Source organism: Zeugodacus cucurbitae, chromosome 6 (genome assembly GCF_028554725.1).
Source record: "Zeugodacus cucurbitae isolate PBARC_wt_2022May chromosome 6, idZeuCucr1.2, whole genome shotgun sequence".
Taxonomy (NCBI): domain Eukaryota; kingdom Metazoa; phylum Arthropoda; class Insecta; order Diptera; family Tephritidae; genus Zeugodacus; species Zeugodacus cucurbitae.
The window spans coordinates 50,190,432-50,205,787 of record NC_071671.1 but is presented as its reverse complement, the minus strand read 5'-3'; the positions used below and the strand labels follow the sequence as shown (position 1 = coordinate 50,205,787).

At 31.6% G+C, this 15,356-nt stretch overlaps 2 protein-coding genes across 5 annotated transcripts in view; both read right to left on the bottom strand.

Moving 5' to 3' along the window:
- The window catches only part of LOC105214540 (kinesin-like protein KIF13A), a 178,866-nt gene that overhangs the window by 124,063 nt on the left and 39,447 nt on the right, over positions 1-15,356 (bottom strand). The window lies entirely within an intron of this gene.
- Positions 1-15,356, bottom strand: part of LOC105217347 (aquaporin AQPAn.G) — a 55,255-nt gene that overhangs the window by 34,285 nt on the left and 5,614 nt on the right. Inside the window, exon 1 of one of the 4 annotated variants that reach the window (XM_029043532.2) lies at positions 10,467-11,206. The exons of 2 other annotated variants lie outside the window; for them this stretch is intronic. The gene's annotated coding sequence lies outside the window, so the exon portion shown is untranslated. Of the gene's footprint in view, positions 1-3,282; positions 3,436-10,466; positions 11,207-15,356 lie in introns of those variants that run through there. One more of the 4 variants, XM_011192297.3, reaches the window with a different exon arrangement.

Sequence of the window (15,356 nt, the reverse complement as noted above, 5' to 3'; positions counted from 1 at the left end):
TCAAGGCATGATAAATATTTCATCGTAGACGTCAGAGGCGAAAATACTACTATTTCAATCGACCGACTTAAGCCGGTATATTTACTTCCCGACGATACTGAACAGAACAACTATAACGACAACAACACAACGTTCATTTCATCAAATTCACCAGAGTCATCCGAACCTGGGACATCACGACTTTCATCGTCATATCGTCCAGACACCGACTTAAGCTTTTCTTCGCCGTCTCCTAAAAGACGAGTCAAATTTCGCTAAACATTGTTACATTTCTTTTCTATTTAGTTATTGCTAACTTTCTCCAACAAGGGGAGTATTTGTGGCACAAACCACAATCTCTTACAATATTAAATTGTTATTAATCTTTATATTATATTTATCGATTTGGCAACATCATTCCAGTAAGTCAGCAATTCATGCGCACTTCCAGGAATGCTGACACGAACATAGCATAAAAGGAAATAACTAATAAATAAGTAACAGTTAGGTATGCAAGCACCTGCTGGTATAAAACTTAGTGCATAAGCCTAATTATGCCCCCTTTTAACTTAGCAGCGACTACGTGCGCATCGGCGCTTAAAATATATTATTAAATTAATTCTAACCAAAGCGTTTTATTTCGGGAACCACAATAATCACCACAAAAAACTAGTTCTATTATATATAAAAAGGAAAAAAAAAGCAAAAACAAAAAAAAAAAATAGCGAAATTAACAGAGCAAAATAGAAAAGAAAATTGGACGGAGGCAAAGTGATGTGCCTCTGTGTATGTGTATGTATGTATGTAAGTGTGACGAAGTTTCGTAAGTTTTCGGTTGTTGACATTGTGCTCTCCGTCGCGATAAGCGAACCTCAAATATTTTATTAATACACACATGTAAACAATGTACGAACAGTTGTTTAGACACTGGTGCGTGAAAAAAGAATGCTGTCGAACTAATTCTGGAAATTATGAACAATAAGGTAGTACTGAATTAATGCACATGTATATAAGTGTATTAAGTGGCAGGAATCAAGTTGATTTTTTTTTTAATATACTAAGCAATTATCCAATAAAAAGAAAGTACTCAAATTTAAATCCGCATAAAGCGTGACAGTAAAGTGTATGCTGACCTCATTTGTACATACATATAATTTAGTTAGTTTTTCGGATATTAAATCAGAATGATTGAAGAGAATTCATTTAACGAAGCTTGTTTAACAATTCAAAAATTTTAAATGAAAAAAATCCTCGATTTGAAGATAAAACTAAATTCTTTGAAGAAAGCCGCAAATTAACAATATTTTTTGAGTATGGTTGTCAACTGTTTAAAATTTTAATTTGAAATTGAATTGAAATTAGTATTAAAATGAATAAGAAAGCTTACTATTATTAGATAGGGTTGCCACTAATATACAATTTTAATAAAATAAAATTCCCAAGGTACAGGAATTATTACATGATGGGTATTAAACTAAGCTTTAAAGAAAGCTTATAGAAAATATTTTTTGAGTAGGATTGCCAACTGTTTAAAATTTTTAATTGAATAAGGTATATTACAAAAAAATAATTATTACACTATGTGTGATAAAATTGTTAAAAGAAAGCTTCCAATTGAAAAAAAAAATTGTTTTGAGCAGAGTTGCCAACTGTTGACATTCTTTAAACAGTGATAAAATATGTCATATATTGAAATATGGATATTAATTTAAAAAGGATGAATAACGATAGAAGGTTGATATATTGTTGGAGTAGAGTTGTCAAATGTTTCAAAATTATAATTCAATAAATTTTACAAGTTAAGTAGAAATTAAAAAAAAATATATATTTAAAAAAATGTTTAAAATCATAAGAAATTTACAATATGCAAATAAAGCTAAAAAGTTTTGAAAATTTTAAACGGGTCTTTGTTCAATTCTCCATTTTTGAAAATACCCGCTAGTTTGATCCTAACCTATTGATGTCTTCAAGTTTTAATAAAATACTCCTTAGAAAGGGTTCTATTGAAAAGTTCCGTGTTTTTCAAAGAGTGAATATCTGTGAATATCTTATGAACTTTTTATTATAAACTCAATGATTTCGAGAATTACAGCTATTATTTTATTTTATACTATTTTATTTTATTTTATTTTATTTTTTTAAATTTTCATCAAATGAAAAACGTAAAAGAATACTTAGACAGATTACTCGAACTACGCGATATCAAAAGGATTTTAAGCGACACCTCGAGTATTGTTAGACATTTACCTAGAATAATATACATACATATAAACTACAATGTACATACATATACTTTTTTAATACTAAAAAACACCGCAAATTAATTAAATTAATTCGTTATACTACGAAATAATAAGTAAGAAGAGAAAAGAAAACAGAGAAAAAATAAATTTATATTAATTAATAAAACCATCCGAATTTTGGCTGCGAAAATATTACTCTGCCAAATGAGTCTAATTTTAGCATTTTATGAGCAAAATAAAAACACTCATAACAAATGTCTGTATGTACATACTGCATTTGTATATGCGAATATCTGTTAAACATTTCCGAACAATGCATGCGCACGGAATATAAAAGTGGCATTGCACATTGCTACACTTTTGATACCAACACTTGGCCGCCCAAGCGCTGAGCGTCAAAACTTATACGCAATAGCCGCCAGTCCACACAATTTGTATGAATGGTTGTCAGCACAACAACTTTGGATGGTAATAATATTGTAAATATTTGTATGTATGCAAGTGAGTGCATGGGCATGCAGAAATGCACTCCTACTATTTCTGAGAAATTTTTTCGTTGATAAACATACACCGTGGGCGTCAGCTGATTAAGGACAGTGGGTGCTCTAGTTGTTGATTAAGGTTTGATCAAAAATTTTTAAAATAATTTTTTAGCTTTGAAATATTTTATACAAAATTTATTTTTTTAAAAATAAAAAATCATTAAATTTTTTACTAAAAAAACACTTATTAAATTTTTTTTAAATTTTTTCATAGTTTTTTTTATGTTAATTGTTTTAACATTTTTATGAAAAAAATATGTTTTTAATTTTCAAAATATATTTTTTTTTTTTCAAAAATAAAACTTCTGCAAAAAATTTTTCCCCAGTGTCCAAATCGCAAAATGCACTCAAGCAGTGCACTTAATGTCACTCTTTTACATGCACCGCCATGCCACACCTGTCATGCCACACCTGTCATGCCACATTCGGACCGGCCTGGTACAACCCACCACACAACCCAGCAAAACATCAGTCCCCCACAATTCAGACAATGTAAAATATTTGTAACACAAACTCACCGTTTCGAAAAACCAACGCACAGAAATTTAGGCGCACTGAGCACTGAATCGTGTACTGAATCGAATTCGAACCAAACCGATACTGTTGCGGTTGATAATATTAAGAAACATTTTTGATTTACTTTTCGTAAAAAAGCACAAGCAAAAAGGAAAAAAACAACAACAAAAACGCAAATAATAAAAAAGCGACGAAAAAATACAATAAAACAACAACAAAAAGCAACAACCAAGCAGCACTTCTGCAGCCGCAGCCAATATGCAAATGTGTGTGTGTGTGTGTGTGTGTGTGTGTCAGAGCACGTGTGTGCGTTTGTTTAAAAAAGATTGCAACCAGCCCCCTGTTTGTCCACTAAAAGCATATATGTATACATTTTTATATAATGTATATATAGTATATATGTATACACATACATATTTAGAAAAAAAAAACTTTTTTTTTCTGACTTTTGCTTTTGCTCTCCGCACACTGAAATGATCGCGCACAAGAGCAAATACATACATATGTACATAAAAGTGGCGTTTGTGCGTCCTCTTACCAAAAACAACAACAACAACAACACCGCCACAACAGCGACAGCATTGAAAAATATAGCGCACAAAAGTGGCGGGAAGTGGGTGTTGGGCGATTGGTTGGTTGCTTGAATGGTGAATGAGCTGGTGTTTTAGTAGCAGTAACTAAGACAACAACAAAAACAACAAACAAAATAAAATAACACTTAAAGCGTGCGAGTCAACTGTAGCAGCTTTAATCAGTATATAAACATTCAAGCGAGGAGTGTTCAAAAAATAACGGGAATTTTAAAATTTCCAATTTTAAATTTTTTTTAATTTTTTTTTATGGTGCTATACATAGTTTATGTCCCTGTAGTATGATAAAATATTCACTTAGTTGCTTGTTCGTGAATTCTTGACCAAAATCAATACTGTCACGATACCCCAGCCTCCATATTCACCAGACATGTGAGTTTTTGCTATTTTCCAAAATAAAGAAAACCTTAAAAGCTCATAATTTTACAATCATACGAGAAATCGCTGCAAGAGCCAAAGTCTATGCCAAAAATCGTGTTTGAGAAGTGTTTCGACGATTCGATTAGAACATAGCGCTGACATAAATGCATAATATCGAATTGAGAACTATTTTGAAAACAACATTAATGTAGATAATTGATAATTTTTATTCAAATGAATTTTTTAGACAAACGAATTTATTCAAGAATCAAAGAATCAAAAAACAAAAATTCCCGTTATTTTTTGAACACACCTCGAACATACACTTATACATATATACCCGTACTCTGCTAATGTAGAATTTATAGCTGATAAGAACCATTATATATTGTATATACACGCTCTTTCCGATATTAGCTATGAATATTTGGTCATACTACTCTAGTATGAGGTACTCACTAATACTAAGTCTATATACACGTATAAATATGTATATATGTATGTATGTTTTTTTTGTATATACTTGTAGTAAAATGAAATAAATTAAAGCGATAAGAAGTGGGAGAGAGCATATTTAATGCGCCGGTTCAGACGATGTCGCTAGTATGCAGATTAAGAGCCTTCAGATTATACGAGTCGTACATATGTACTAATATACTCCTATGTATTCCTCTTTGTTGTTTCACACCGGGTGCGAAGTTCTTTACGCTCTTATTTACCATGCCATGTTTTTCGTTATCTTTTTTTTTTTTGTTGACTTTGATAGTGTGTTGAAAATGTGACGTCAAAATTAAGGCTTACCGTTACTAGCAAGTAAATAGCACGCTGTGACAGCTTCGGCTTAATTAAATCGTAAGGGCAACTACATACATGTGGGAGGGAGGGACTTATAAAAGTTCGGTTATTTGACTATGTATAAAGCGTGTCAAAAAGATTGACAAATATGTCAATCAATGACATGAGATGAATTTAAGCACTACAATATTTTCACTCTATTGACATAAAATTTTAACGTGAGAGCAACAAGAAAGTTACCCAATATCTCCTAACAGTTGTGTAACCGCTGGCTAATCTAACCCTATTTAATTATGCCAGTTTATTTGACTTATATCAGTAGCTTGTTCGATTCCTCACTTTCGAATATTTTAATAATTGATGACGTCAATTATCAATATAAAAAACTATTATCTATTTCGCCATACGAAGATATATTTGCCTCAAAATCATAAGAAATTAGTTCTATATCATTTAGACCGCCATTAAATGTAATATTTAGCAAATCATTTTACTTTCCCATAGAGATATGAACTCAAATTAACGAAGTGTTAAAGAAATTCACTTTAATTCGAAGTCCGACAATATTTTCGTTTTTCCAACCGTTCTAACGATATCCGGTTTTAGTAAACAGAACGGGATTTGTACTTCACCAAAAACTGTCAGATCCCTAGTGGTGTCATCCTTATAGGTTTTATGAAGGCATCAAGCAGCCGGACAGAGAAACTTTCCCATTAAGATATCGGAAAGTACTAGTACCTTTAAATTATAGTTATCAGTTCTTGTTGTGGTTTCATATTACACAACATATGCAAAGGCCAGTGCACCAGAGTGATGTTGGAAACTTAAGGGGTTATATACAGTTAGAATTTTAAAAAAATCGATTTTTTTTATTTCATTTTCTTTTAATACACACAGAAAATTTCATAGCGTTCCGGCGAATATTTTCAAAGTTACAAGCAAATGAAAAATTTGAAAAGGCATTTCAGAGTGCTTTTAAGTACAAGGTCCAAACTTTAAACGCGTTTTTCTTAAAATGGTGATTTCAAAGTCGGTGACCAACATTACTCGAAAACGGCTGGACCGATTAGTCTCAAATTTTAACACGACCTTCTTAAATATATTTTTTAGTAATTAATCGTAGATTTTTTCTCTCCGATAAATATTTTTTTTTTTATAAACAATATAAGGCCGAAATTTCGGTGAAAAATCGATTGTTTTTTTTTAGAAACCTCCATTTTGTCAAAAAATTTTATTTTGCTTATTCCTTCGATTAATTACTAGATTCAATATTATTTTAACGAAATCTGTATGGTTTTTTAATTTCGGATGATCCAGTTCCGAGATATAGTGGTCACCGCAAAACGTCTTTTTTGAGAGGAGCTCCTGGAGATCAGCTGTAGCTCTTTTTCAAATAAATATTTTTACTAAAACTAAGTCTTAAAATACAGTTAAAAGATACCATAATATGTGTATAAATTTTTGGATCAATAAATTAAAAAGTTTTCTCAGAAAAAATTCTGGAAAATTCACTTTTTTTCGGCCGTCTAACTGTATATAACCCCTTAAGGACTTTACAGCAAAATGGAATACTTCATGAAAATTATATAATTAGCACTCGCGAACTTGATAATAAATACTGATGGTTGTATGAACTATAGCGTATATTGATGGATTACTCATAATACCCTAACCGCCAAGTAGAAGTCAGGAAAACGAATAACTCCACTGGAATATGGCAAAAAGAAACAAAGAGCGATATGAAACACTCTTTTAACTCACACTCGATCAAAATATTCATGAACAGAGGAATACGATCTCCACTTTGGAAACTGGAATACGAAGAATGTCTCAAGAAATAAATGGCAGTGCGAATATATCATGGAAGAAGTGAACCTACGAAACCTTCGAGAAGTGCTTAAAGACATTTTAGTTTAGAGTTTCATAAGTTAATGGATCTAACTGTTAGTCACATATGTATGTGCTTGATATTAGACACTTTATACAGGTTCTATTACTCACACAATATTCATTATCTACAAAACACAGAAAGTGTAATAAAAACTAAAAAAATTCGTTTCAATAATTTGTGGAATTTTCGAATGCCGTTCGATAACATTTTTTAATAAATTATAGCAAAGCATAGGCACATGTTTTATCACAAGTCAATATCATGGTTATATGCATAATAAATTAAAATTTTGCTCGGAGCGGATCAATCAATTTTTGCTATTGTGTCAGTCAACAAATTTTATATTAAAATTAGAATTACGTCTGCGACTTGGTCTACGATAAGAACAACAACCTAAATTTAGCACAGACGGGTAGACGTACATAAGTATATGACTGAATTTGATAATGGTTATAAGAGAGGTTTTGAGGAAGTGCGCTCTTTTGTAGTATGAAGAGTACTTGTCAGTACATTACCGTTATTTGTGAAAAAATGTGTTTTTTGTTATTTTATAAAAATTTATATTGATAATAATGTAGAAATAATATTTCAAATTTAAATTTCAATTGAATTTTTAGAAATATTTGCTGAAATTTATCTAAAAGTGCTAATACTTCAACTAAAGTGTAGCACATTTCCAATTATTAAAATATTTAATTAAAATGTTCAAGGGGATTCGGTAATGAGAAATAATTTGATAATTTGTTAGTTAAAAATGGTAATTATTATAAAAAAGTTGGCGACAGAATTCGAAAAAAAGTTTATTCATTAACGTGTTTTGATAATTATCCAAAAAAACGTCATAAAAATAATAATTTTTAATCACGTGTGGCCACTTTGTGAAGTAAAATTATCAATAAGTATGCTTTGATATCTCGCAGTGATTATAATTTTTTAGCAAAAAATTATTGATAATGAGAGTAACTAATCGCTGGAGTCGACATTATCTGGAACTGGATTATTCGACACTTTTTTCGATGAAAATAGAAAACATATTAGGTGAGGTTAACACGTTGCGGTTAATTTAGCTCAAAGTGAAATGAAAAATTACAATGAAAACTGTATAAAAAATTAAATAAAAAGTTATCCCTTAAAACGATATATCTTAAAAAAGTTAAACCTTAAAGTGCAATTTGGCTTCATAATGTCCAATATATACTCTTAATTGAGTCAATTTGTAAATGCCGATGCTTTTCATATTAAGCTTGTTGTGCTTTTGGATGCAGCTTTCACATGCATGTAAGCTTAGTTTTCATTGACTGAGTAAATACTATCAATCAAATGTGTATGAAAGCGACAAATGCCTCTCTACGTTAAAAGAGAATCGACTGAATGTAGAGAATGGAATATAAAAACTCAATTCCAAGATTTTCAATTTAAATAACGAAAGCTTTAAGGCAGTAATCTGCTTCAAAAAATCGATTTTTTTGGTTTGTTTTAAATTTCTTCCAAAACTATCCAAGAATATATCTTTAAAATTCCAGAGACCAATTCGACATATTTTCGAAGCTAGAGCAGTTTTAGTGGCCGAGCGTCGAGCAGGTGCGAATGCTCCCCGAAAACTTTAAAGCGCGTTTTCTCGAGTTTTCATTTTCACAAGTGTTAGAAAACGGTGCCGGAGATAGCAAAAAGAATATATGTATGTCCGATCGAAAAAAAAAACCAAAGTGATCTTGCTTCAGTATTAAATTTCTTCTATTTGAACTAAAAAAGTTGGACAAAAGTGTTATTTAATCTACTTATTTTGCAACTTAAAGTCAATTTTTTTCTTAAAAAAGTGATTTATTTTTTCAAGCTTCGAAAAAATTTGGAATTTTTTAACTTCTTCGGTATTTTTTTAGTTCATAAAGAAAAGAAACTTATAAAAATTAAAAAAAAAAATCTGGTTCGACTGTTTCAGATGCATCGCACGACCTCCATCACCGGCACCGATTTACAAGTGCAGACTCCAAGCGCTACAGAAAAATACTTACAACATAGAAAAATTTCAATATTTTTTAATAATAAATATTGTTTTTAAGCCTTAAATATAGAACACTATCATCTTAAAATTCCGTTAACCACAATCATTTCCTTCCATTTCAAAAAAAAATGCTAAAACGCTTTTTTTCGGCTTCTAAAGCAGACTACTGCTTTAAGACATCGATACTTTTCAGGAATCGAAATAGTTTTATTGGATTCTTATACATATTTGAAACATGTTTCGAAATATAGGAAGTCGCATTTCTTGACCCTATTATAACAACAATAATTATATATCGACTCGACCCTCGACTGTCCAACAATAGTTCCCCCTAAAGTATCTTTCGTAGTGATATACGGAATGAACCGATTTACACATCTTAATGAGGGTAAATGAGAAAAAAATCATTAACACTTATTATTCTTATTACTACACTTTTTTATTAGAATTGGTCTAAAAAGTAGGGAGACCTTCATTAAGCTTTAAATGATTATGTATAAAAAATAGACGCAATAAAAAGTATGGCTGGAATTATTAATTATTATTAGCTCCTATTATTTAATTAATTCTACTTAATGTAATTATTACATTATTATCTCGCACATATTGCACAGCATATAATTGTTTTGTTCACATAACTTTTGTTAGTAATACCTAAAACATCTAATAATAACTCTATATATGTACCAAAATGATCAGGGTGACGAGACGAATTGAAAACCGGATGTCTATATAAATAAATCGGTTTTCCAAACACCTCTACTTCCATGTAACACAATTTGAAATTCGATCTTATTCGTTCGCTTTGTAATATAATATATAAATCAAGAACAAATGAAGATATCATAATAAAGCCTTGTAAATATGCTGTATCGTTCATTTAAATATTGACTTTCCAAGGCCTCAAATATCGAACATGAGGATCTCAGTACTTGTTGCAAATTTTTTATCGAAAATATCGGTAAATCTCTCAGATATTCTAAAGAAATTCAAAGAGTATGTATTCCTTTGAATAGTGTCCCTCTGTGCTAAAAATGGGTCAGGTCAATACTTCCTCTATCCCCCATATACCTCATCAATTTCAAGCTTCCGGTGGATTTTATACCGTATATATCGGGACATATGTGAGGTATCTTAGCAAAATGAAGTGAACGTATAATTTTAGTGCATAAAGCTTAGTGGTAAAAACAGTTGAAATCGATTCTGGAATGACCCTAGCTTCCATATACTATATACAATGATTTTCGTTATTCTAGTGGAGTTTATGCCGCATATGTGGTTTACCCATTCTGAGTTATCTTAATAAAATTACACCAATAAACTCCGAGAGTATAAAATGTTCAGTTATAATCGAACTTAGCCCTTCCTTACTTGTATTATATTATATTATTTAAATTAACATGGCTCATGACAATCACATCGAATCGGAAATACATATACATATATAGTAAAATAATTGAATTAAAACAATTGAATAAATTGATTTATTCAAACATATATTTCGCACGCTTTTTACGAGAATTTTATGGCCGACAATGTGATACTTACACTGTTGTCAGTAAAAAATTAATCCGTGATTTTGAAGCTACCGCTGAACTTGCACTTCTCGTTAATTTCTATATCTATAGTTTACTTTCGATATCCGCGCAGTCTATGCATTGCACTTGGATTTTTATGGGCAGTTATTAACTTTTCGTGTGCGATTTAATAAGAACACATTAATTATAGATTGAACTAACGAAATTATACTTTCAAATGAATTTGGCGGGAAAGAACTTCACTACAGAATTATAATTGTGTGCTCGTATGTATGTATGTATGTACGTCTATAGCATTACTGGGAAGTCTACAGTTAACACTAGCACTCACTGGAGACGCGCTATTATAAATTTTGATAATAGCTGATCACAGTTACTAGCCAAATTATGGACACATTTTCGCGCAATCAAACTCTATTAACAACAAATTATTATTTTTTTTTCGTTTGTTATTTTCGGCATGAGTTCGTTGATTTTGGTTCACTTTGGCGCGTTTGAAATTTGTGACAATCGTTTTGTTGTTGTTATGCTTTAATATTTTTGTCTTTTGTACACTTTTTTTAAACAAAAATTAAGCGGAAAACACTTTCAAAGCATAAAAAACACAATTCGAATAGAAAAAAGTTGCAATAAAAAACTCGTTGAAATTTTAAATATATTAGAGCATAATTAAATGCGTATGTCAATATAATGAATTATTTCGTTGTTATCGATTTCACGGCATCTAGTTCGATTTGCAGTCGCACTGTGCTGATTTGTTGCACTTCGTTCGCTTGTTTGCTTTATATTGACTATAAAAATCATCAACAACTTGTTTATCATCACAACTACTATAGGACTCAGCGTCGCTCTGCAGTAGTGAGCTGCGATAATTGCTGTGGACATTACTGTTAACGTTCTAACAGCATCACAGTAGTGGTAAGACGAACTGGTTTAGAGTAGGTGTTAGTTACTGTTGTTAGAGTTTTACTAATCTAATGAGGACTAGTTATAAATAAACCAGTCTAGTAATAAAACTTCGCCAACTTTATTTTGTAAGACACTGAAAGACCCAAATGCGAATATGATATGTCTCTATATAGCCTTATAGTGGCTAGATTTGAAAAGTCTGTAAGTCAACAATATGCCATTCACATCTAGTTTACTACCGAAAACAAAAACCAAAATATTTATTAAATTAAAGATCAATATATAAAGATCTCAAACTGAATCATTTCATACCAAGTTCAAACAAGTCAATTAACTAAGTCAATTGAGTCGTAAATTAGCTCATTCGTTCAGTGTTCAATCAATAGAGTTATCGAATTTTTTTTCAGTCGATACAGCCGAGCTTTCGACATTAAATTGTTTGAAAAAAATAAGGATATTAAATATAAAAATATATTGTAACTTTCATGGTAATAACAAATATTTTAATTTTAAATTATGAATTTTTAGTTTTTTTTTTATAACAAAATAGTCTTCTCCTTTTACTCCAAATTCAACTTAATAGAATTGCACGAGAACTTTTAATTAAATTTATCGACAATTAATTTCTAATTGTGCAATTAGTTAATTGCTTCATTTGTAAAGTAAATTGAAATCAATTGGTGGTTAAATTGCTGATATTTTCTTAATTAACTTAGTTAGTCATTAACTTCCCAAATTCTCCTAATTGCTCAATTAGAATTGTATATTGAGCGCCGCCTAGAGTGATATGATTCTCAAGAAAGGCAATCATTCCATCATATCTATATTATATACTAAATAATACATGAAACATCTGTATTTTATTTAATAATTTGTTTTGTTTTTCTTAATTAATTTAATTAGATTTAATCATTATATTTATATTTTATTTTATTATATTTAATTTTATGTGCCAAATATTTTTTCCTCATATGGATTATATTTAATATTTTATTATTTTTATTTATTTAATGTTTATTTCTTAATTATTTCATTTCATTTTTTATTTATTAAAATAAATATTAATTATTATATAATTTTTATTTATATCAATTCTATGCAATTTATTGGTGTTATTTTATTTTAATTATATACTTATATTTATATATTATATTATATAAATAATTTATTTTTTTTAATGAAACAAAAAAAATATTATATTTATTAGTTTTTTATTTATTTTAATTTTTTTATTTTTAATTTAATACAAATTATTATATTTATATAATATATAAAAAGTCTGTTGATTCAAAACGTGTTGATTTCACCACATTGTTAACAGAAAATATTACTACAGAGTTAAATATTACACTAAAGTGTCTATGTAAACCAATAAAGTGACAAATAACGAAATAGATAGTTTTATAGTTTATTTTAAGTTTTATTTGTTCACTATAAGTATATTACTCACTCAGCTGCTAAATAATACTCTCCGCTCTATTGTTATTTGCATTTTAACCAGCTAATGTTAACAATCTCTTTACACTAACAGCCAACTAGTATTGCTGCTGTTTAACATAATATTAACATTTACAGTGGCTGTTAAAAGCGTGACATTTCCTTATTTATTTATTAGTGCTCTGTAAACTTAATTATGGTAAATATCTGCTTTGAATTTATTAACAGTTAACTTTGCAGTATGTTAGTTCAGAAAATGTATTTCTCTAAACAGTATGTTTATTAACAGAAGACTCTATGAAGTCAGCTTTCAAAATTATAATTTTTTTCATATTTTTCCGTTATGGAATGCAATGTATTTAGGACAGTTAGGCTCATCAAACTCATTTGAGCGCGAAACCACAAAAAATGAGCACAGTATGTGAATCAGTTTGCAAATTTACGATCACGTAATGTGCTCTATATAAAAGTCATTAGATATCTCCCAGTTTTAGCGGAAAACCGCAATGTCCTCAGCATAAACAATCGAAGCTAACGGCCTCAGAATGATTAATGAGCGGAATTAGTGATGAAAAATGTTATGTATATTAAGAGAGTTGTTTAAAACATACAGAAATAGGCTTTAAAATCAGCCGAGTAGAAATAAACGTTTATCCACGTATGAACTCTGTAGTCGGTACTCTGAAATTATAAGATACATGTTTTCTGTTCTTACAACAACAGTAGCGCTAAGGTCAAAGCTATTCTGGCAAATTTCAATGGTAGTCCCGAGCTCAAAATCTGCTTTTGAAGTGAGAATAATTCAGAGGTTTAGAGCAAAGGGTTTCAGCATACTACGATTCTCATATATCTGCTTGATTCATCAACATCTGCTTTGTTTGTCCAGATTTGTCCGTCAACTCCCTGACTTTTATTTAGTTTGACATTTGAGATGAGTTCTTGAATTTAAAAGAAAAGATCCTTGAATTCTGTCAACACTATATCGTTATTGAGCCCCTTTCTTCGGACTTATGTTCACATGTAGGTCCCTTATATCACCAAGAGAGAATAGATGAGCCATAACAGTTTCAAAGAGAAGTTCATATCAGCGATCAATAAAGTAAGAGGTATGTGGTGACTTCATAGACGTGTCTGGGAATCGGTGATGCTTTTGCAGGACTAAAATGGACGTTAAACCCGAAATTGTATAGTTTCTGATCAACATGTAAACCTTTAACTATAAATGTCTATATTCATTACTTCGCTCTCCTAGAAGACTGCATCCACTATGGAAGGAAATTGGAAACAATCAACAAAATAACATTTTTTTGTTTTTAAAAATATATATAAGAATAAAGACTAAAGCCCACCTTCAACAAACTGATTGGACCTTATCAGTGTGGCTTTAGACCTGGAAAATCGACAACTGACCAGATATTCACCATGCGTCAAATTTTGGAGAAGACCCGTGAAAAGAGGATCGACACACACCACCTTTTTGTCGATTTTAAAGCTGCTTTCGACAGCACGAAAAGGAGCTGCCTTTACGCCGCGATGTCTGAATTTGGTATCCCCGCAAAACTAATACGGCTGTGTAAATTGACGCTGAGCAACACCAAAAGCTCCGTCATGATTGGGAAGGACCTCTCCGAGCCGTTCGATACCAAACGAGGTTTCAGACAAGGTGACTCACTATCGTGCGACTTCTTTAACCTGATGCTGGAAAAAATTATAAGAGCTGCAGAGCTAAACCGAGAAGGTACAATCTTGTACAAGAGTGTACAGCTCCTGGCGTACGCCGATGATATCGATATCATTGGAAGCAACAACCGCGCCGTTTGTTCTGCTTTTTCCCGCATGGATAAGGAGGCGAAGCGAATGGGTCTGGAGGTGAATGAGGACAAGACGAAATATCTCCTGTCATCAAGCAAACAGTCGGCGCATTCGCGTCTTGGCTCCCACGTCACTGTTGACAGTCATAACTTCGAGGTCGTAGATAATTTCGTATACCTGGGAACCAGCATCAACAACACGAACAATGTCAGCCTCGAAATCCAGCGCAGAATAACTCTTGCCAACAGGTGCTACTTTGGACTGAGTAGGCAATTGAACAGTAAAGTCCTCTCTCGACGAACCAAAATCAAGCTCTACAAGTCGCTTATCATTCCCGTCCTGCTTTACGGTGCAGAAGCTTGGACGATGTCAACATCAGATGAGACGACACTAGGAGTTTTCGAGAGGAAAATTTTGCGCAAGATTTATGGTCCTCAGAACATTGGCAACGGCGAATACCGCAGACGATGGAACGATGAGCTGTACGAGTTATACGACGACATTGACATAGTTCAGCGAATAAAAAGACAGCGGCTACGCTGGCTAGGTCATGTTGTCCGAATGGACGAAAACACTCCAGCACTGAAAGTGTTCGATGCAGTACCCGCCGGAGGAAGCCGAGAAAGTGGAAGGCCTCCACTCCGTTGGAGGGACCAGGTGGAGAGCGACCTGGTTAAACTTGGGATCTCCAACTGGCGCCGAACTGCGAAGGAGAGAGAGAGGTGGCGCACTATCGTCGATT